The sequence below is a fragment of the Mchenga conophoros genome, linkage group LG20 (genome assembly GCF_057382185.1).
Source record: "Mchenga conophoros isolate Kocher_MC1m ecotype Shallow Benthic linkage group LG20, M_conophoros_male_GT1.1, whole genome shotgun sequence".
Taxonomy (NCBI): Eukaryota; Metazoa; Chordata; class Actinopteri; order Cichliformes; family Cichlidae; genus Mchenga; species Mchenga conophoros.
This window is the reverse complement of record NC_140545.1, coordinates 16,617,122-16,639,111: the sequence shown is the minus strand read 5'-3', so window position 1 is coordinate 16,639,111 and position 21,990 is coordinate 16,617,122. Positions and strand designations below refer to the sequence as shown.

The 21,990-nt window shown below is 47.4% G+C and overlaps 1 long non-coding RNA gene across 1 annotated transcript; it reads left to right on the top strand.

The window, feature by feature from the left end:
• Window positions 1-865: 865 nt before the first annotated feature.
• On the top strand, window positions 866-3,317 carry LOC146550575 (uncharacterized). Its single transcript, XR_014890168.1, has 3 exons — window positions 866-907; window positions 1,995-2,083; window positions 2,233-3,317. It is a non-coding gene; the product is annotated as an uncharacterized LOC146550575 (long non-coding RNA).
• The last annotated feature ends 18,673 nt before the right edge of the window (window positions 3,318-21,990 follow it).

Sequence of the window (21,990 nt, the reverse complement as noted above, 5' to 3'; positions counted from 1 at the left end):
AAAAAGCTTTGTACGGACAGGACATTTTGCATGTGCTTACATACTGTTTTCAAAACTGTTAAACTTATGGCCAAAACAATAACACAATGCAAAACTGAATAAGACAGCAAAATCCAACAGCAATATTTTAGTGAAACATATTTTAAATCTAAAAATGCAGTTTAACCAGCCACAGCTTATTCTCATTGTAGATGAACATCTACACAGGTGTTACTCCTTCAATTTTTCAACTCCTTCAATTCTGGCATGCCAGAAGATTCTTTCCTAGGTGTATCGCCCTAGATGACATAAGATGTGATGTGGATGAGAACCTGTGGCCAAATGGAGAAGACCGAGTAGATTAGCGTTACTATTGTATGTGTATCAGTGGATGGTGTGTATACAAATTCTTGTATTTTGGGATTACTTAGTGCAAAAAAATAAAAATACATAAACAAATATTAACGAATTCTGCATGATGTCTGATTCATTCCAGTAACATATATTGAAATTATAAACAGAGATGTGTCCTTGTTTTACACAAGAAAACACTGTGTAATGCTACATGTTGTTAGTGTTTTTTACACTCTAAGAAATGATACATTGATGTTGCTAGCATTATGTAAACGTTTTATGTTAAAATTAATGTCACAATTGATTTTTAACTCTAAACACAAGGATATTGTTTTGATTTTAATTAATAACACAATATTTCAATACAACAAAATGCAGTACATTAAATTCAACGTAAAAAGTTCATTTAAAATGAACAGCACTTTAATTTGAAGAGGATTGTCCTAACAGGCTCTCCGTACTTCTCAGTTTGCACATGTGCAGTGTGGAAGTTTGAACAACTGCCATTTTCAACCGAAACTTGCATCATGCTCAGAAGCCTGGATAAAATCCATTGCCATTTGAGGATTATTCGGTAAGTACAACCATTTAAGGATGACATATTTGGTTAATGTGTACTAAATGATAAACAGCCGACATTTTCGGGAGTACTTCTGTATGTTTTATTTTAAAACAAATGATGTCTGGTAATTTTTTTTTTTTTAGCATTCTAGCTTGTATGCCTCTCACAGGTGTTATTAGTCAGGCATTTAACAAATATTATTGGGCCCACTTCGGTGTAATTTCCCAAAATGTTTTACGATTCATGTTAAGCTGCAACTTGCCTACTAAGAACTGCAGCTTTAAAATTACTCCCAACATCTACCGCGCATGCTCCCTGGTGTCAGTAATGAGCACCAGGAGCGCCAGCGATCCGATCCGTTTGAAGAATGAAATATATGTATAGTGTATTTTAGAAACATGCATCAAATAAGTTGCTACATTGTTTGAAGGAATTCTACCCCGTGTTGATATCTGGTTTAGTGTTAATATCAGTGATTAAAGTGTAAGACATGCATTTATCTTGTGTCATTAAAATGCAGCATTATGTGTAATACAGCTATATGTAATGCATTTAACTCCTTGTATCAGTTCCATTGATTATCAAAGTGACAATTTGTGTGTTCCCCCTTCATTTTATGTTGGTCAGCTAGTTCTGTCTGTCAGTAGATGCAACAAAAGTGGCTCAGATGTGATTGTGGTTACTGTTATCTTTTATTGTAACTCTTGTTATCGTAATAAATACCAGAAAATATTGTGATAGGATTTTGAATCCATATTGCCGAGTTCTAATCTTCTATTTCATTTTAACATTTTTAGGGGTACAATTAATAATTATATTGTTGAACAGTCTAGAATTGATTAAAGCAAAAGTGAAAGCTTTCATGTATTGTCAAAAATGAAAAGCTTCTAGTTTTGTGTTCATATATTTGTTGATCTGACTCAGAAGAATCAGTGCCTAACCAATCATTAACCTCACTGAATGTCACTAATGTGAGTTGTCAAACATTGTTTAATTACTCATCGCTAATCACTCATCTGTTAATATTTTTGACTTTGGTTTGGGAAGAGGTGGAAAAGAACCAAAATCTTGTCTCACATTGAGTTCTTATCTCCACCAGAATATCAGCATTGATGTTCGACGGGAATGCGTCCTAAAAACTGTGTCTACTTAAATAAAAAGCCAGATGACCTGTTCAAGGAATTCTTGGTAAGTTAGAAAAGGGGAAAGATCAGTTTGTTTGTTTGTTTTGTTTGTTTGGTTTTTTTTAATTTGGGATAGTAAATTGAAGGTGGGCTCATTTGTTCATATGTATCTATATGCAAGTAACTTTTTCCCCCCTTTGTTTTCATTTTAAGGATATGGATCTTAGTGCAAGAAGAGAAATGGAGCAGCTGACTTTAGGAGTCTGTGTTGTCAGACATGAAGGAGCAGACTCTGCAGATACACCTGAGGACATTGGTGTCATCATAGAAGGATACACTGTGCTGAAAGCTCTTAGTGATGTGGCAAAGGGGTGTGCCCTCCTGCTTGGACTAATCTACAGTCTAAATCTGAGGTACCCAAAGCACCTGAAATACATATTTGAATTTCTTCAGAAGGTGCTGATGGAGTTGGATGGGAACAACCTATCCATGAATGTGCAAGTTCTTAAAAACAAACTGCTTGAGTGAAACAGCCTGCACTGAACTATAGAGGACACTGAACTGGTTACAAGATTCTCAAACCCATCTCCTTGCACTTTATAAACTGTTCAGTTTGAATTCCGCAAGAACTTCTGCAAGGCCTCATACTTTTTGGCATGCTTTGTTCATGTTGAACTTTTACCACCATCCAGCTACATTGAACAAGACTGCTCCTAAGTTTGGACTTCATTTTAAGTTTTGGGGAAAAAAAAGGTTTTTTAAATATGGACAAAAATGCCACTAAAGTCATTTCTACTTGTTGTTTATAGGACTGTATTGTGAGTTTTCCATTGTACCCGAAGCAAGTTTAAATTAAGTCATGTTAATGTTAAAAATGTTGGAATCACAACACTTTCCAGTTTTAATAACTTGATTTTAACATTCTGCATTATGTCTTCCTGTACTTAATATGCACTTGCATATATGTGAAGATATTTTTGTTTAGGAAAAAGGCATTGATCTAGAATTTTGAACAGCTCAAAGTTTGCTTCAGCACATTTTACACCAAGTGTTATTAAAGTTGGGTTAACTGAATAAAATTGTGTTTGATTTATTCAATTTACTTTAAATAGAGTAAGTAATTTAATCCTATAGTTTCAGTAGAGCTCGTTTAGGGTTAGTCAATTTATCAGATGTACTTAAAATTTGTTGTTCAAATTAAATGTGTCATACATTTTAGATTTCACTAACCCAGTTGTGTGGAACCGGTTGACATAACTGGGTGGAGTAAATGCAACATCTTATTTTATAGAGTAAGTAGGGCTTGTTTTGGTTGAGTAGATTTTATTTAGTGTTGTCAATTTAAGTCAATATGTTAGTTAGATCAACATTATGATATTTAGTTAATACAACACCATTCTTGTGATTTGCATTTAATTAGCCAAAGCTTGACAGATGTACTTAAAATTTGTTGTTCAAATTAAGTGTATCATACATTTTATATTTCACTAACCCAGTTATGTGGAACCGGTTGACATAACTGGGTGGAGTAAATGCAACATTTTATTTCTTAGAGTGTAGGTCATTGTTTTGTGGGTGACAAAGTGTGTTTGTCGGCTGTCAACCTTTGCTAGTGTTCTGGAAGAATGAGTTTATTTGAGACCTGAATGAAGTGTTTTGGTAGTTGTAGTGCATTTTGAATGTGAAATGAACGGCTTTGCCAAGCTGACGGTCAGTTAGGAGGATTGTGTGAAGTGTTTTGCAAAAGTGACCTAAGTATTGGGAAATGTGTCCTAGCGTCTGTAAAAAACTGTAACACACACTTAGGACATTTCGAGTATTTAGTCATGCCATTTGGCCTCACTAATGCACCTGCAGTTTTTCAAACCCTAGTGAATGATGTCCTTAGGGATTTTCTGGATCGTTTTGTCTTCGTTTACCTCGATTACATCCTGATTTTTTCCAAGGACCTCAAGGAACACAGAGTCCATGTCCGGGCCGTACTCCAGCGGTTGTTGGAGAACAAATTATTTGTCAAAGCCGAGAAATGTGAATTCCACTCACCATCTGTGTCATTTCTGGGTTACATTCTTGCAGGGGGGCAGGTGAAGACTGATCCGGCTAAAGTGAAGGCAGTAGCGTAGTGGCCACTACCAACCTCACGAAAACACGTACAAGGGTTTTTGGGCTTCGCGAACTTCTACCGCCGCTTCATCAGGAATTATAGCCAAGTAGCCGCTCCCCTAACTCGTCTAACTTCCTCTAAGCTTCCTTACCATTGGAGTCCGGAGGCCGACGCCGCCTTCTCCCGGTTGAAAGAACTGTTTACCTCTGCGCCGGTCTTAATCCATCCTGATCATAGTAAACCTTTCGTCGTGGAAGTAGACGCGTCAGGCGTTGGGGTGGGGGCGGTGTTGTCCCAGCGTTCAGGTTCATCTGCTAAGCTTCAGCCCTGCGCCTTTTTCTCCCGCCGCCTCTCACCCGCGGAGAGGAATTATGACGTTGGAGACAGGGAGTTGCTTGCTGTAAAGCTGGCACTGGAGGAATGGCGGCATTTACTTGAGGGAGCAGAGCATCCATTCACTATTTGGACTGATCATAAAAACTTAACCTATTTACGCACGCCAAAAGGCTCAACTCGCGCCAAGCTCGATGGTCCCTATTCTTTACTCGATTTAACTCGAGGGGAGATGCTTCCTCCAGGGCCGAAGTTTGTCCTCCTTCGAGGTTAACTCCCTTCACTTTTGTGGAGTAGTGAGACAGACAGATTTAACTTTTCCACCCGCAACACTAAGCCGGATGCTCTGTCCCGCCAGTTCGACCCTGTGTGTGACCCGTCTGATGCACCCACCATCTTGCCGGCAGGAGTCAGGATCGGTTCTGTCGCCTGGGACATGGAGGAGGACATCCGCCGTGCGCTGGAGACTGAGCCAGACCCCGGCACGGGCCATCCGAACCGACGCTATGTCCCCACCGTGGCTTGCCCTAAGGTGATCGATTGGGTCCACAAGGGCAAATTTGCTTACCATCCGGGTGGGGGGAGAACAGGCTCACTCCTTAAAAGGTATTTCTGGTGGGAGACTATTGATAAACACGTCAAAGAATATGTAGCTGCCTGTCCTGTCTGCGCACGTAACAAATCGAGCTCACTACGCCCAGCCGGACTTTTACGACCCCTCACTATACCTCATCGCCCCTGGTCTCACATTGCGTTGGATTTTGTTACTGGCCTCCCCATCTCCTCAGGTAAAACCACAATTCTCACAGTAGTAGATAGATTCTCCAAAGCTGCACACTTCATTGCCCTAAACAAACTCCCCACCGCATCGGAGACAGCCAAGATTATGACTGAGCAGGTCTTCAGACTCCACGGCATACCTTTGGAGATCGTGTCAGATAGGCATGAGGGCCCTCAGTTCATTTCGCGAGTGTGGAGGTCGTTCTGCACCGCTCTCGGAGCAAAACCCTGCTTGAGCTCAGGATTTCATCCACAGACGAATGGGCAGGCCGAACGGCTCAACCAGGAACTGGAGGCCACCCTCCGTTGTGTCGCTGCCTCCAACCCCACCTCATGGTCCTCATTGCTGCCGTGGGCGGAATACGCTCACAATTCGCTTACGTCTTCTGCTACTGGCCTCTCGCCTTTCGAGGCCTCCATAGGTTACCAGTCGCCCCTCTTCCCCGACCAGGAGGCTGACCTCGAGGTTCCCTCGGTCCAACACCATCTCAGGCGTTGTCAGCGGGCGTGGAGGTTGACCCGTCGGTCATTGTGCCGGTCCATTGCTCGCCAGTGCCTGTACGCGGACCGTCGCCGCAGGGCAGCCCCTGCCTACTCCCCTGGGCAGAAGGTGTGGTTGTCTGCTAAGGACGTTCCCCTCAAGGTGGCATCTCGTAAGCTGGCCCCGCGTTTCATTGGACCCTTCGAGGTGGAGCGGGTCCTCAGCCCTTCTGCGCTGAGGTTGAAGCTGCCTTCCTCGCTGCGCATTCACCCGACCTTCCACGTCTGCCAGGTCAAGCCGGTGGTCGTGAGTCCGTTGTGCCCTCCTTCCGCTCCCCCTCCTCCCGCCCGGCTCGTTGATGGGCATCCTGCCTTCGCGGTCCGGCGCATTCTGGACGTCCGTCGGCGGGGACGGGTCCGGCGGTTCTTGGTGGACTGGGAGGGTTATGGGCCTGAGGAGCGGTCCTGGGTGTCTCGTTCCTTGGTTTTGGATCCTGCTTTGCTTTCTGCTTTTTACAGGGCTCGGCGCGGGCCGCGGGTGGCTCGGTCGCCAGGGATCGACCCTTGCTGGGGGGGTAGTGTCGTGGTCTGGGTGGTTTTCCACAGCATCGGCTCCTCCCCACTGGGTGGAGTCTTTGTTGTTCCTCACCTTATGGCAATCGTACCAGCAGTATTTATGACCGGCGCACTCAACTGGTCTTCGCCAGATTATCTGCCAACTTCAGTCAGTTCTCGGCCTCATGTCCGTTCCTTGGTGACTCATCGTGTGTATTAACCGTATCTCTGTTTTTCTCGTCAGCCTCTGAAACCCACCTACCAAGCTCTCCTGGACACCAGTTTGCTGCCGCCGATAATCCCTCTCCGTTTTGGAACTGCCATTCTCTCCTGCCTGCCTCCCTGCATTGCATACAGCACCCACCTGGACCTCTCCTGCCTCCCCCCTCCACGCAACCCCCACCTGCAAGCTTGTAAGACAGCTCAGTGTACTATCCTTAGATTCACTCGCAACCCTCTGTAGGATTCCCCTGACTGCTCTCTCCTCTGTTTCAGTGCCCTGCCATCTAGTTATCATCACAGTATTTTCTCTCGCTTCAGACATCTAGTTTATGTTCATTGATTCTAGTCTGCACTTTCTGTTAGCCTCTGAGCATTGTAAAATAAAATCTCTTTTCGTTACACCTCACCCCTGGCCTCCGGTTTTGAATCTGCACTTGAGTCCATCCCATTTCCACGGGCCACTGCGCCATGACAGGTAGTAGAGCACCTCTTCACCAAACAGGATGATGCGGCGTTTGCCGAAATCAAGACGTGCTTCAGCTTGAGTGAGGAAGGGATGCCCAAGCAGCACCTCATTTCCTGCTATATCTGCCACCAGAAAATCAACATCAACCTGTCGATTGTTAATATTGACAGGTATCTGGGCTTCACCTAGCACCGGCACGTCCCCAGGTCCCACACCAAGCACGGTCTCAACAACTGAGGGCTGTAGTGGTGGTCTCACGTCTGGGTGGATGGAGTTGTAGCAGCACGCTCCTCCGGGCTCCGCTGTCCAAAACAGCACATACCTCCACTTCGTAGAGGCGCATGGGGATACTCATTTCTTGGCTTTGGCACTTAAGGTGGAGCACAGTGGGCTTTGGGCTGTCCCAAGGGCTACTGTTCAATGTTAAGGCCTTGGTGGTTTTGTGAGGGGAAGGGCACTGCTTTTGGACATGGCCCCAACCTTGACAGTTATGGCAGCGAACCCCACTCCTTTTAAAATTTCTCTGATTCTTCGGTGTTGTCGAGGGTATGTGTGGGACAAAACGATTTGGTGAGGGGCTAGCTGCAGGTGCATGCTCAGCAACAGTCTCATCTTTGTCTTTTTCTCTGACGACAGCAGCTCGGGGCCAGCGTTCAGCTGCGTTACGGGCTCCTTGCTGCATGGCACTGGTTACATAAGATGCAGCCCTTTTAGTGGTTTCGTGTCGGTGGGCTATTTTGTATGCACAGGCAAGTGTGGCTAGGTCCCTCTCTAGCAACTTCTGTACTATTTCTGCATCACCCAGCCCATTGGTGAAAACTTCAACAGCTATAGAGTATTGTTCAATCTCTGCTCTATTACCAAATGCAACAGCCACTTTCCCATAAATGTCATCTCTGAAAACATGCAGGGCCTCACCAGGTTTACGCACTCGCTGCCTCAGTTCTACAGCAACAGCAGCTGCATGGTCAGAAGAAGGGCCATATGCAGTTTCCAGTTCGTCCACCAGGCGGCGGTAATCCCATTTGGATGAGCGGGGATTTCTGTGGATAATGGCCCCTGCTGCTCCAACTAGGCAGAATTTAAGCTGAGTTGTCATTGTTTTTTCTGACCAATAGTTGGCTTCAGCACAGCGCTCAAACCTGTGCAGAAATTCCTTCCACGGTGTGGTGCCGTCATATTGGCCCGGACATAGGGTGGGGACTCTCTCTCTAGTGTCACTGTCCTCTTCACTGTCAGATGGGGGCTGACGGGGCACACAGCGGGTCTTGCCTGGTTTCGAGCGGGGTTTATGCTGTGCAGTGGTTTCCCCATAGCTTATGGCTTCATCAAGGCTACTGGAAGGCATACATTGCATGGGTGTATTTAACATTGCGTTAAACTGAGCCGGTGTGCTGCGTACAAAACTGTCAATGTGAGCGGAGGAAAATGGGTTTGAGTCTGGATAGTGGATTTTCATTTGGGGAGTAGGAGCTGGATAATAGTTCATGCTGCTGCCCGTGTTTCCCTCACGGCCGTAGCTGCGGCATTCAGCATCAACGAAGGGATTCGTGCGAGAAAACTGCCGCCGGGAAGGACCATCGGGCAGCGCGAATACACCTTCTCCATTAGCATGTGTGTTAGCACAACTTTCAGCACACAGGGATGGGTTCATATGTTCACATTTAGTCACAGCTCTGTCTCTGTTAGCTTCCCTAATGCTCGCGGCACCCTCGGAGACACTGGTCAGCGATATGAAAGGGTTGGAGTAATTGGTCTCAAGTCCGTACTTTGCACGAGAATGGTGAGCAGCGGCCATCGCGAGTTAGCTTAGCTACGGGCTAATACACTTGTAATTACGGTCACTCGGCTTTATCGTTAGCTGCTTTAGCCTGTCGGTTTTTCTCAGTGCTCACCACTCCTTTGACAACGTGAGAGGGTCCCTTCGTGGTCGCCAGTGTTAACCATTCCTCGCCGTCAGTCCCCTGACCGTGGTCGGGAGACGCGAGGGGAGATGCTTCCTCCAGGGCCGAAGTTTGTCCTCCTTCGAGGTTAACTCCCTTCACTTTTGTGGAGTAGTGAGACAGACAGAAATCAGCCGAGGCACCGGAGAGTACTGAAGAGATGAGGCTTTAATAACAGTACTGCGCACTTCGACAACACACTGCATAGCCTGTAGCCCGTTAGAACGCTGCTCCCGGTCGCCCTCTCTACCCATGACACACTCTCTCCATTTTTCTCTTTTTCGCTCCCCGTGTTTCCTTCACGCGCATGCTCACACACACATCACATACACTCCTTACTGCACCCAGTCACACACAAGACGGCAATTCCCGCAACACTACTCATCTACTGCATGGGGGATGAAGCAGATGATATCCTCCGAGGGCAAGCTTTATCGGACATACAAAGGCAGCAGTACCAAGCAGTAAGAGACACTTTGGATACGTATTTTGTTCCCAGGAAAAACATTATCTATGAGAGAGCTCGCTTTAATCAAAGAACACAGCAAGCTAATGAGACTGTTGACTCGTTTGTCAGGACCGCACTTTATGCTTTAGCTGAAAACTGCAGTTACGGTGCACTGCAAGATGAGTTAATAAGAGATCGCCTCGTCGTGGGTCTGAGGGACATCAGCTTAGCGGAGAGACTTCAAATGGACAAAGATTTGACGTTGGAGAAAGCGGTTAATCAGGCCCGGCAGTCTGAAGTCATCAAAAAACAACAGACAGATATCAGAGGGTAAAATAAGATGGAAATAGATGCTGTGACAGCGAAGCACAGGGAACAAAAGCATTCAACATTAAAACCCCGAAGAGAACATAAATGCACAACAAAGGACAAAACACCAAATGGGAGATCATGCTACAGGTGTGGGAAAACCCCTGCGCATGGTAAAGGACAATGCCCAGCAAAAGATGCAACATGTCACTCATGTGGTAAAAGAGGACACTTGAGTAAAGTGTGTAAATCTGTTAAATATGTGCATGTGATAGAAACAGAGAAAAGTGATGATACACCCATGTTTCTTGGTTCTGTAGACGCAGGTTCAGATCCTAGGTATGCAGACCTTACTATCAGAAACTACAAAGTTAGATTTAAGATAGACACAGGAGCTGACGTCTCTGTTATCCCAGCCCAGATGTATTACTGCATAAACCAAAATCAGACAGAGTTATGTAAACCAGATAGACCATTGTTTGGTCCAGGTGGTACTCCACTTGATGTGTTGGGTATGAGCAGAGAAACAATCTGCAAAGGTGAACAGGGAATACAGGAAAATGTGTACATTGTCTAAGATTTGCACATAGCACTGTTAAGCAGGCCAGCAAGTGTCAAGCTGACCCTTGTGTGTAGAGCTGACAGTATTGACATGAATGTGTTGAATGAGAACTACCCAAAGCTGTGTCAGGGATTAGGTTTAATGCAACAACCTTAAACGATTAAGTTGAAACGCAATGCTGTGCCTTTTTCCCTGGCCACACCAAGACGGGTCCCCATCCCTTTGTTAAGAAAGGTGAAACGGGAACTGGAAAGAATGGAGTCCATGGGAGTAATCAGCAGAGTTGAAGAACCAACAGAATGGTGTGCAGGTATGGTCCCAGTGCCAAAAAAAAACGACTCTGTGCGTATTTGTGTTGACCTCACTCACCTCAATGAAGCAGTGTGCAGAGAAAAGTACATCCTGCCTTCGGTTGAACAGACACTTGGATCCCTGGCGGGAGCAAAAGTCTTCGGTAAGTTAGACGCAAACAGAGGCTTCTGGCAGGTTCCATTGTCACCAGAGTCAGCACACTACACAACGTTCATTACACCCTTTGGGGGCTTCCACTTTAACAGACTTCCTTTTGGAATAGCATCAGCCCCAGAACATTTTCAGCGTAGAATGTCAGTGATCCTTAATGGGCTGCCAGGTGTGGTTTGTCACATGGATGACATCCTCATTTGGGGACAGGATCAGCAGGAGCACAATGCCAGACTGCACACAGTGCTCAATAAGCTACAAGAGGCCGGTGTCACACTAAACCTGGAGAAATATGACCTGAGCAAACAGGAAGTGAAGTTCCTCGGACACGTTTTGTCTGCGGAGGGAGTACAGCCAGACTCAGACAAAATTTGAGCGATCACAGCAATGAAAGAGCCATCAAACGTCAGTGAAGTGCGCAGCTTTCTCGGGATGGTTAACCAATTAGGCAAATTCTTCCCAGGACTAGCCGAAAAAGACAAACCCCTAAGAGACCTGCTCTCGAAGAAAAATCAGTGGGTTTGGAGCTGCGCACAGCAAAAAGCGTTCAATCAGCTAAAAGGCGATCTGACGTCAACTCCCATTCTTGCACTCTATGACCCAAATAAAGAGTTAAAACTGTCTGCAGATGCTTCCTGCTATGGACTGGGAGCAGTCCTATTTCAAAAAGAGGGAGAGCAATGGAGACCTGTTGCATATGCGTCTCGTTCTTTAACGGAAACAGAACAGAGGTATGCACAGGTGGAGAAGGAGGCGCTTGAACTAACATGGGGTTGTGAAAGATTCAAAGATTTTCTCATCGGGAGACACTTTTCCTTAGAGACTGACCATAAGCCACTCGTCAGCCTGCTAGGACAGCAAGCTCTAACTGAGCTTCCACCCAGAATCCAACGGTTCCGTCTAAGGCTTGTGAGGTACAGTTACACCATCTCACACACTCCAGGCAAAGCACTCTTCACAGCAGATGCACTGTCACGTGCACCCGTTAACCAAGACCCTGATTCTAAGGCTACAGCTGAACTACTGGATGACACAAATATATATGTGGATGAAATAGTCAAATGCATGCCTGCTACCTCGACATACATCACACAGTTAAAGGAACAGCTTAAAACCGACAGCATATGCTCAGATGTCATGGCTTTTTGTCAGAGCAGCTGGCCAGAATACAGCCATCTCACAGGCCCAATTAAAGCATATTGGCCACACAGAGACACCTTAACGGTACACGACAATCTGCTACTGAAAGGCACAAGACTAGTGATCCCTACTGCTATGCGCCACTCTGTCCTCATTGCCCTACACGAGGGACATCAGGGAATGTCTAGATGCAGAGAGAGAGCCAGGGAGACAGTATGGTGGCCTGGTCTGAGTGGGCAAATAAATGAACTTGTGAAAACTGCACCATATGCATCAAAGAGCGTACCAACCCAGTGCAACCTTTAATGCCAAGCCAACTCCCTGAGAGACCATGGCAAAAAGTTGGAGCAGACCTTTTTACGTTTAACAACAGCAACTATGTGCTTCTGGTGGACTACTACTCTAAATTTGTGGAAATAGCCAAACTTACTCCCACAAGAACGGGGGATGTTATAGTGCATCTAAAATAATCATTTCCAGACATGGGATTCCAGAGTTTCTCTACAGTGACAATGGACCTCAGTTTTCAAGACAACAGTTCAAAGACTTTGCAGCAGCTTATGGGTTCAGGCATGTAACAAGAAGTCCAAGATTTGCACAAAGCAATGGTGAGGCTGAGCGTCATGTCCAAACTGTGAAAAGTCTGCTAAAGAAAGCAAAAGACCCATATCTTGCACTTCTAGCTTACAGAGCAACCCCATTGGCTAATGGATATAGCCCTGCGCAACTACTAATGGGATGAAGACTGCGCACGTCAGTTCCCCAGCTTCCTTCTTTGCTCAATCCCAGCCTGCCCAACAAGGCTACAGTGTTGACAAAAGCGAGAGAGAGAGTGATGAAGGACAGTGTTGCGTACAACAGGAGACACCGTGTGACAGAACTTCCTCCACTCTCACCGGGACAACCAGTGTGGATTACAGACACTAGGCGTGAAGGGACTGTCCTCTCCTCTCACTCCACACCCCGCTCATACATTGTCGAGACCCCTTCAGGAGCCATCAGGAGAAATAGGCATCTCCTCCAGCCATTGCCAGATGCCACACCAAAGTTACAAACCCTAATTACGCCTGTCAGTCCAACAGAGAACGCCCTGCCTGCTTCAAATCTATCGGCGACTACAACTCTGACTCCTAAGACAGAAGACCCAGGTCCTGTCAGAACTAGGGCTGGCAGGGTTGTCACAAAACCACAAAGACTGGACTTGTGAAAATAAACAAAACAAAAAAGAAAAACATGGGTTTAAAAGTAAAGGAAAAAAGGTTGAAGAGAAAGAAAAGTTTCTATGAAAGGTTCTAAGAAAAAAAAAGAGTACAGTTTTCATATATGCAGTAAATGTTCTTGTAAGTTTGATGTTTTCAGCGAAAGGAGAATGTGGTGTAATCTGTTTGAGCATAACCTGTTTTATTGTGAAAGGGGGTTCGGAAACAGGAAGTAGACAATAAAGGTCGGAGTTTGAGTGCTCTACAAGGTGTCGCTTGAATCCTTGCCTAAAACCACAACAGTCACTGTGGAGCTCAGCCAGGACCCCAAAACAGGTGAACATCTCCTCCACCAGTTTCTCTGCCGTCGTAGTTGCACTCTGGTCCGGCACTGCGTAGGCCTCCAGCCACTTTGTCCATGGCCACGAACACATACCAGTTCCCTTACTCTGTGATGGGGAAAGGCCCTAGGACGTCCACTCCCACATGCGCCATCGGGGCCCCCACCAGGTACTGCTGCAGGGGGCAGTGGAGCATTGAGTTGGGCCCTTCTGTGCCATGCAGGTGTCACAGCAGTGCACATGAAGTTCCACATCCCGTCAAGAACCAGGCCAGTAGAACCGTCCCCTGAGAGGTCGATTATCTTGTTAATAATTTCACCTCCTCACTACGTACGACTCTGGATACTGTAGCTCCTGTGAAAACTAAGGTCTCTAATCATCTTCTTCTTCTTCTTCTTCTTTTATTTATTGTCATTGTCAAGAACAATGAAATTGCGTTTGGGGCTTCCATACAACCAAAAAAAAAAAAAAAAAAAAAAAAAAAAAGAAGAAAATAATAAATACCCCTTAAAACCCAAGTGTACATATTTAACCCAGTGTGACTCCAATGCAATAAGACAATCCTTAGCAATAATGTTCGTAGAAATTCAGACAAAGACCTGAGAAACATGACAAAATACAACAATGCAACCCATTCAATATTATTGTACTGTGAGATATGATATCAGATATGATAGTTATCTATTTAAGAAAGAGGGGGGGGGGGGCAGGAGGAGGAAGAGAATAAAGATATGATGCACCAATGCAGACCAGTTCATTGCTATTAAGAAGTTGGATATGGTTATTGTCCGTGAGAGGGGGGCAGAGAGTTCAGGAGCCTCACAGCCTGTGGATACAGGCTGTTGGCCAGTCTGGATGTTCTGGCCTGTATAGACCTGTACCTTCTCCCTGAGGGCAGCAGATGGAAAAGGTGGCGCGCAGGGTGATGTTGGTCCCGCAGGATACTGTGCACCCTCCTCAGACAGCGAGTGGGGAAGATATTACTGATCTCTGGCAGACTTGTTCCAATAATTCTGCCAGCTTCTTTCACCACCCGCTGGAGTGCTTGCTGATCGGCCTTGGTGCAGCTGGGGAACCACACTAGAAATCCATACGTCAGAACGCTGCTGATGGCACAGTTGTAGAAGTTCAACATCAGAGATCTGGGAATGTGTGCGCTCCGCAGTCTCCTCAGGTAGTAGAGGCGCTGTTGGGCCTTCCGTACAACTGAGGTGATATGGTTGCCCCAGGACAGGTCCTCGGTCACAGTTACCCCCAAGAATTTAAAACTGCTCACTCTCTCCACCGCCTCACTGCCAATGAAGAGAGGCAGATGGTTGTTATGGCCCCTCTTCCGGAAATCTACAATGATCTCCTTGGTCTTTTTGGTGTTTAAGACCAAGTTATTGTCGTGGCACCATGACTCTAGTTGTTGCACCTCTGTCCTATAGTTTGTCTCATCATTGTTGGATATAAGTCCGAGCACTGTAGTGTCATCTGCAAACTTAACAATGAGATTGGACGCGCAGGAGGAAATACAGTCATGGGTGAAGAGAGTGTATAGCAGAGGGCTCAGAACACACCCCTGAGGGGCACCGGTGTTGACCACAAGGGTGGAAGAGGTGTTCTTACCCACTCTGACACTCTGTCTACGGTTAGTGAGGAAGTCCACAATCCAGTTGCACAGAGAGGAGTTAAGTCCCAGTTGGTGGAGTTTGGGACGGAGTTTGTATGGCCGGATGGTATTAAAAGCCGAGCTGTAGTCTACAAAGAGGAGCCGTGCATAGGTGTTCCTGTGTTCCAAGTGCTTCAGTAATGTGTGCAGCACTGTGGCGATCGCATCCTCGGTTGACCGGTTCTCCCTGTATGCAAACTGGTGCGAGTCCAGGGATGGTGGAAAAGCAGCTCTGATGTGTTTAATGACCAGTCTCTCCAGGCATTTGGCGGGAATGGGGGTGAGTGCCACAGGTCTGAAATCGTTCAGACATGTGACATTTGACTGTTTTGGGATGGGAACGATGGTTGCTGCTTTGAAACAGGATGGTACCAGTGAACAGGACAACGAGGTATTATATATAGAGGTGAAGACGTCCGCCAGGTCCGCAGCACAGTCTTTTAGCACCCGGCCCAGCACTCCATCCGGCCCGGCCGCCTTCCTGGTGTTAATGCTCCGGAACACACGCCTCAGCTCATGAGTGCTCAGGACCGGAGCAGGGTCGGTTGAGGGGAGAGGGGACAGGACAGGGTCGGTGTTCTCCCTGTCAAAACGGGCATAAAAGAGATTTAGATCCTCAGCCAGAGTAGAACTGTCGGCTGAGGGTGATGGTGTTCTTCTTTTGTAGTCCGTGATAGCCCTGATGCCCTCCCAGACCTGCCTTGGGTTTGTGTTGTTCTCAAACCTGGCCTCGATACGCCTCCTGTGCTGCTGCTTGGAAGTCTTGATGCCTCTTCTCAGGTTGGCCCTGGCAGCACTGTATGCCTCCTGGTCCCCGGATTTGAAAGCGTTGTTCCTTGTTCGAATAAGTTGTTGAACTCCGTGTGTCATCCAGGGTGGATTATTAGGGAACACACGGAATCGTTTCCAAGTTGTTACATTGTCCACACAGAAACAGATGTAGTCCAAGACAGTGGAGGTGTAACTGTCCAATGCGACACGATTGTCAGTGTCCTGCACCTTGAATACATCCCAGTCTGTGCAGTGGAAACAGTCCTGAAGCATCGGAATAGCGTCCTGCGGCCATGTTCTCACGGTTTTGGTTGTAATCCCAGTGCTCTTGATCTTTTGTGTGTATATTGGGTGTAGCAGAAGGGAGAGATGGTCTGACAGACCCAGGTGGGGATAAGCCTGGGCTCTGTACGCATTCGCCATGTTGGTGTACACCTGGTCCAACGTTCTATCTCCTCTGGTAGCACACTTCACATTACGGTGGAAATTGTGAAGTACAGATTTCAGGTCCGCGTGGTTAAAATCCCCAGCCGCAATAAAGACACTGTCCGGGTGTGCTACCAGGCTGTTATTGATGCTGCTGCTCAATTGTGCTAACGCTAGCTTAGCATTAGCATCTGGTGGAATGTAAACAGCACAGATGTAAACGGCAGAAAATTCCCGAGGGAGATAGAATGGACGGCACTTTAACACCAACAGTTCTACCTCTGTACTGCACAGTTTTTCCGTTACCGTGACGTTCGTGCACCAAAGGTTGTTAATATAGATGCACAGCCCCCCGCCAGTCTTCTTACCCGAGTCCGCAGACCTGTCGGCTCGATAGGCGGTGCGGCCTGCTAGATCGATAGCCGCATCGGGAATGGCGCTGTCCAGCCAGGTTTCAGTGAAAATCATGCACGAACAGTTATTAAAAGTCCATCGAGTGGCGATCTGCAGTCGTATTTCATCCAGTTTGTAACGGATTGAACGGGCGTTGGAGAGGAATATGATCGGGAGTGGTGGTTTAAACGGACTAGTCTTTAGCCGTGCCCACAGGCCTCCCCGCTTGCCTCTCTTCTGCCTCCGCTCGCAACGTCTCCTCCTGCGGCTTGCTGTTGCGGGTAGCCCCGGGGGTTGCTTAACGATCTCCGGGGGGATGAGATACTCGGATGTTAGTTGAAGATCTCCACGGCTTAGTTGTAGTAGATCATCTCTGTTGTATTGAAGTAACCCCAGACTGTGTGAAATAATACACAGTACCACCAAAAGTGCAAAAGTGTAGGAGCTCCGGGCCGCTGCGTCTGTGCGCGCCGCCATCTGACTGTGCTGATTGCTTTGAAAAGTATTATACCACGGAGTCAGAAGTACCTGACTCCGTGGTATAATTCTCAAACACGTACCCTAAAGCAGATGACTCGTAATCTGGAGAGGTAATGGCGTGTCACAAATTTAGAGGTTCATCATTTAGCCTGGAGAAATAGTTTGCTGCTTTATAAGAAAGCCCTCCGCAAAGCCAGAACATCTTACTATTCATCACTGATTGAAGAAAATAAGAACAACCCCAGGTTTCTCTTCAGCACTGTAGCCAGGCTGACAAAAAGTCAGAGCTCTTTTGAGCCAACAATCCCTTTAACGTTAACTAGTAATGACTTCATGAACTTCTTCACAAATAAAATTTTTATCATTAGAGAAAAAATTACCAATAATCATCCCACAGATGTAATATTATCTACAGCTACTCTTAGTACCATTGATGTTAAGTTAGACTCTTTTTCTCTAATTGATCTTTCTGAGTTAACTTCAATAATTACTTCCTCCAAACCATCAACGTGTCTTTTAGACCCCATTCCTACAAAACTGCTCAAAGAAGTCCTGCCATTAATTAATTCTTCGATCTTAAATATGATCAACCTATCTCTAATGATCGGCTATGTACCACAGGCCTTCAAGCTAGCTGTAGTCAAACCTTTACTCAAAAAGCCATCTCTAGACCCAGCAGTCTTAGCTAATTATAGGCCAATCTCCAACCTTCCTTTCATATCAAAAATCCTTGAAAGAGTAATTGTCAAACAGCTAACAGATCATCTGCAGAGGAATGGTTTATTTGAAGAGTTTCAGTCAGGTTTCAGAGCTCATCACAGCACAGAAACAGCTTTAGTGAAGGTTACAAATGATCTTCTTATGGCCTCTGACAGTGGACTCATCTCTGTGCTTGTCCTGCTAGACCTTAGTGCAGCATTCGATACTGTCGACCATAATATCCTATTAGAGCGATTAGAACATGCTGTAGGTATTACAGGTACTGCACTGCAGTGGTTTGTATCATATCTATCTAATAGACTCCAATTTGTTCATGTAAATGGAGAGTCCTCTTCACACACTGAGGTTAATTATGGAGTTCCACAGGGTTCAGTGCTAGGACCAATTCTGTTTACATTATACATGCTTCCCTTAGGCAGTATCATTAGAAGACATAGCATACATTTTCACTGCTATGCAGATGACACCCAGCTCTATCTGTCCATGAAGCCAGATAACACACACCAATTAGTTAAACTGCAGGAATGTCTTAAAGACATAAAGACCTGGATGGCCGCTAACTTTCTGCTTCTTAATTCAGATAAAACTGAGGTTATTGTACTCGGCCCTGAAAAGCCTAGAAATATGGTATCTAACCAGATTCTGACCTTGGCCTCCAGTAACGCTGTGAGGAACCTTGGAGTCATTTTTGACCAGGACATGTCCTTCAATGCACATATTAAACAAATATGTAAGACTGCGTTCTTCCATTTGCGCAACATCTCTAAAATTAGAAATATCCTGTCTCAGAGTGACGCTGAAAAACTAGTTAATGCATTTATTACTTCCAGGCTGGACTACTGTAATTATTATCAGGATGTCCAAAAAACTCACTGAAAAGCCTTCAGCTAATCCAAAATGCTGCAGCAAGAGTCCTGACAGGGACTAGAAAGAGAGAGCATATTTCTCCTGTTTTGGCTTCCCTTCATTGGCTTCCTGTTAAATTCAGAATTGAATTCAAACTCCTGCTCCTCACATACAAGGTCTTAAATAATCAGGCCCCATCTTATCTTAATGACCTTGTAGTACCATATCACCCTATTAGAGCACTTCGCTCTCTCTCTGCAGGCCTACTTGTTGTTCCTAGGGTATTTAAAAGTAGAATGGGAGGGAGAGCCTTCAGTTTTCAGGCCCCTCTTCTGTGGAACCAGCTTCCAGTTTGGATTCAGGAGACAGACACTGTCTCTACTTTCAAGATTATGCTTAAAACTTTCCTTTTTGCTAAAGCATATAGTTAGGGCTGGACCAGGTGACCCTGAATCCTCCCTTAATTATGCTGCAATAGACATAGGCTTCCGGGGGATTCCCATGATGCATTGAGTTTTTCCTTTCCAGTCACCTTTCTCGCTCACTATGTATTAACAAACCTCTCTGCATTGAATCATATCTGTTATTAACCTCTGTCTCTCTTCCACAGCATGTCTTTTATCCTGTCTTCCTTCTCTCACCCCAACTGGTCGCAGCAGATGGCCGCCCCTCCCTGAGCCTGGTTCTGCCGGAGGTTTCTTCCTGTTAAAAGGGAGTTTTTCCTTCCCACTGTTGCCAAAGTGCTTGCTCATAGGGGGTCATATGATTGTTGGGTTTTTCTCTGTATCTATGAAGCGCCTTGAGGCGACTTATGTTGTGATTTGGCGCTATATAAATAAAATTGAATTGAATTGAATTGAATTGAATTCCCATAGTGGCCGGCCCCCACCGACCCTTGGACAAGTCTGATCACCTGCGACCGCAGCGACCGAGGCGCCAACAGTTGCAGGAGATCTCTGCCCTGACCGGGGGCCCGCCATGTCTGGTGTAGGAGGCCGTTGTGGGTCTCCATATTGTTGTACTGGGAGTGATAGGCCTTCACTTCGGGCCCCTGCCCCGACACCCTCGTCCAGTCTTGGCCCCCATCCAAACCAATGTCGTGTCAGCCTCCTGCTCCTGTTTCAGCTGCTGCGTGGTCAGTGGGAGCAATCCCCCTCCACAGGCCGTGGCCTGAGCAGTAGCCACGCCCAATGCCTGCTGGGCCCGCTCCTCCTGCCGCCAACAGCAGCGGCACTCGACAGCCATGCAGGGCCGTCTGGAGAGGGCATCAGCGTTGCCATGCTGTCGACCTGCCCGATGCTGGGTCTCGAAGTCGTAGTCCTGTTGGACCTCCAGCCAGCGGCCACCTGACCTTCTGGGTGTTTGAAGTTCAGGAGCCAAGTTAGAGATGCATGGTCAGTGCGCAGGAGGAACTGGTAGCCGTGCAGGTATGGCCGGAAGTGCCGCACCACCAGCACTACGGCGAGCAACTCCCACCGAGTCACGCAGTAGTTCCTCTCGGCTCGCCCTAGAGCATGGCTGAAGTATGCCACCACTCGTTCTCCGGCCTCATCCTGCTGTGAAAGGACCACCCTGACTCCTACATTGCTAGCGTCAGTGTCCACAATGACAGGTTGCCGATTGTCGGGGTGGGCCAGGACTGGAGCTCTGGTGAGGGCCTCATTCAGCTGTGCAAAAGCCGCAGCGCAGGCATCACCCTGGCCAAACGGCTAGCCCTTATAAGTCAGGCGGTGGAGAGGGCTGGCTATTGTCGCGAACCCCTTGATGAACCGGCGGTAGTAGGAGGCTAGGCCCAGGAAGCTGCGCAGTTCTTTGACGTTTGAGGGAGTCGCCAGTCCCAGAACGCAGCCACCTTTGCGGGGTCGGTGGCGATATGTTGAGTGCTGATCACATGGCCCAAGAACATGGTCTCTCTCGCCAACAGCCGGCATTTCGCAGGGTAGAGCCGCAGCCCAGCTTGTCGGATGGCACTGAAGACCTCGCTCAGGTTGGACAGTGCACTGTTGAAGTTGCCACCGTGCACCAACAGGTCATCCAGGTACACAACGCAGCGGCTACGAGGGATGTTCACGAGCACCCTCTCCATAAGCCCCTCGAACGTCGCTGGCACATTGCAGAGCCCGAATGGCATGACCCTGAACTGCCACAGCCCCTGTCCGATGGTGAAACCAATCTGCATCGGGGGCTAGCTCCACCTGCCAATGTCTGCTGAGCGACAGTTGCCCGAAGCCTGGCTTGTCTGCTTTTGACTGCACTGGAGGGCCAGGGTCTCTGTACCAAGAGTGATGGCCAGCTTAATGGTGTCAACGCAGGCCCCCCAGCGGGTCAGGAGATCAAGGCCAATGATGCATTGGTCTTGAATGTCAGCAAGCCAGAAGTCATGCACCAGCTCCAGATCCTACACTTGGATCCGCAATGGTTTCTTCCCCCGCATGTCAGTTCTCTCCCCCGTCACCGTCATCAGATGGGTGTCGGTGGGTGACCAACCCATCACCAGCAGCCTGGACATTCCAGGGAGCACACCAGTTTATATTAGGAAATGGTAGACCCCGTGTCCCCTCACTACCCCCCCCCCCCCATGAGCACCAGCTCGGCCCTTTCAGCCTCAAGGAGTGCCTCATGGACAGTTCGAGGCATGGCCCGGTGGACGTGTTGGCGCAATCGCCCTGGAAAAAGTCCTCGTAGAAAAGCATGCAGGCTAAGCTCCTCATGGGCTGCTGCTGGGAGCCATGACGAGCATACAGCAACATATCCGCTGCAAAGGTGCCCGGTTGGTCAGCTGCTCCCTGCTCTGATCAGTGGAGTGCCGCTGCCCAAATCGCCTCTCGAGTGCCATGGTGAGGCCCTGGAGCTCTGTCGAGGCTAGGTCAAGGAGTACCTGTAGTGCATCTCCTTCCAATGTTAGCGCTAGGTGTGAAGCAGCCTCTTCGTCTCTCCAGCCACTATGCCTCGCTGCTAGCCAGACTTGTGAGAGGTAGGGCTCTAGCAGGGTTAGCCCGTTGTATTTCAGTACTTTAGTTGGCCTTGTAGGCATCACTGCTCGCTGTCGGGGGCTTGGTGTGTTGGTCAACAGAGGCAGCCCACAAAGCATTGTCCTAGCGTCTGTCGCGATAGGCTGCTGTCCCCCCCCCCCTCTGACTGACATGGACTGACGTCGCCGCGGTGTGCTCACACCATTGGGACTCGTCGGGGGACTTACATGGCTGGTCGCTTCCTCTCGCTTCAATCGCCAGCTCCCCAAGCAGTGAATGCTCTCCTCGACGGCTTGCTCCAGCCTCTGAATATCTCTCTCCATTCTGGCGAGGGTGAGCTATCCCACTTCTGACATCAATGTGGC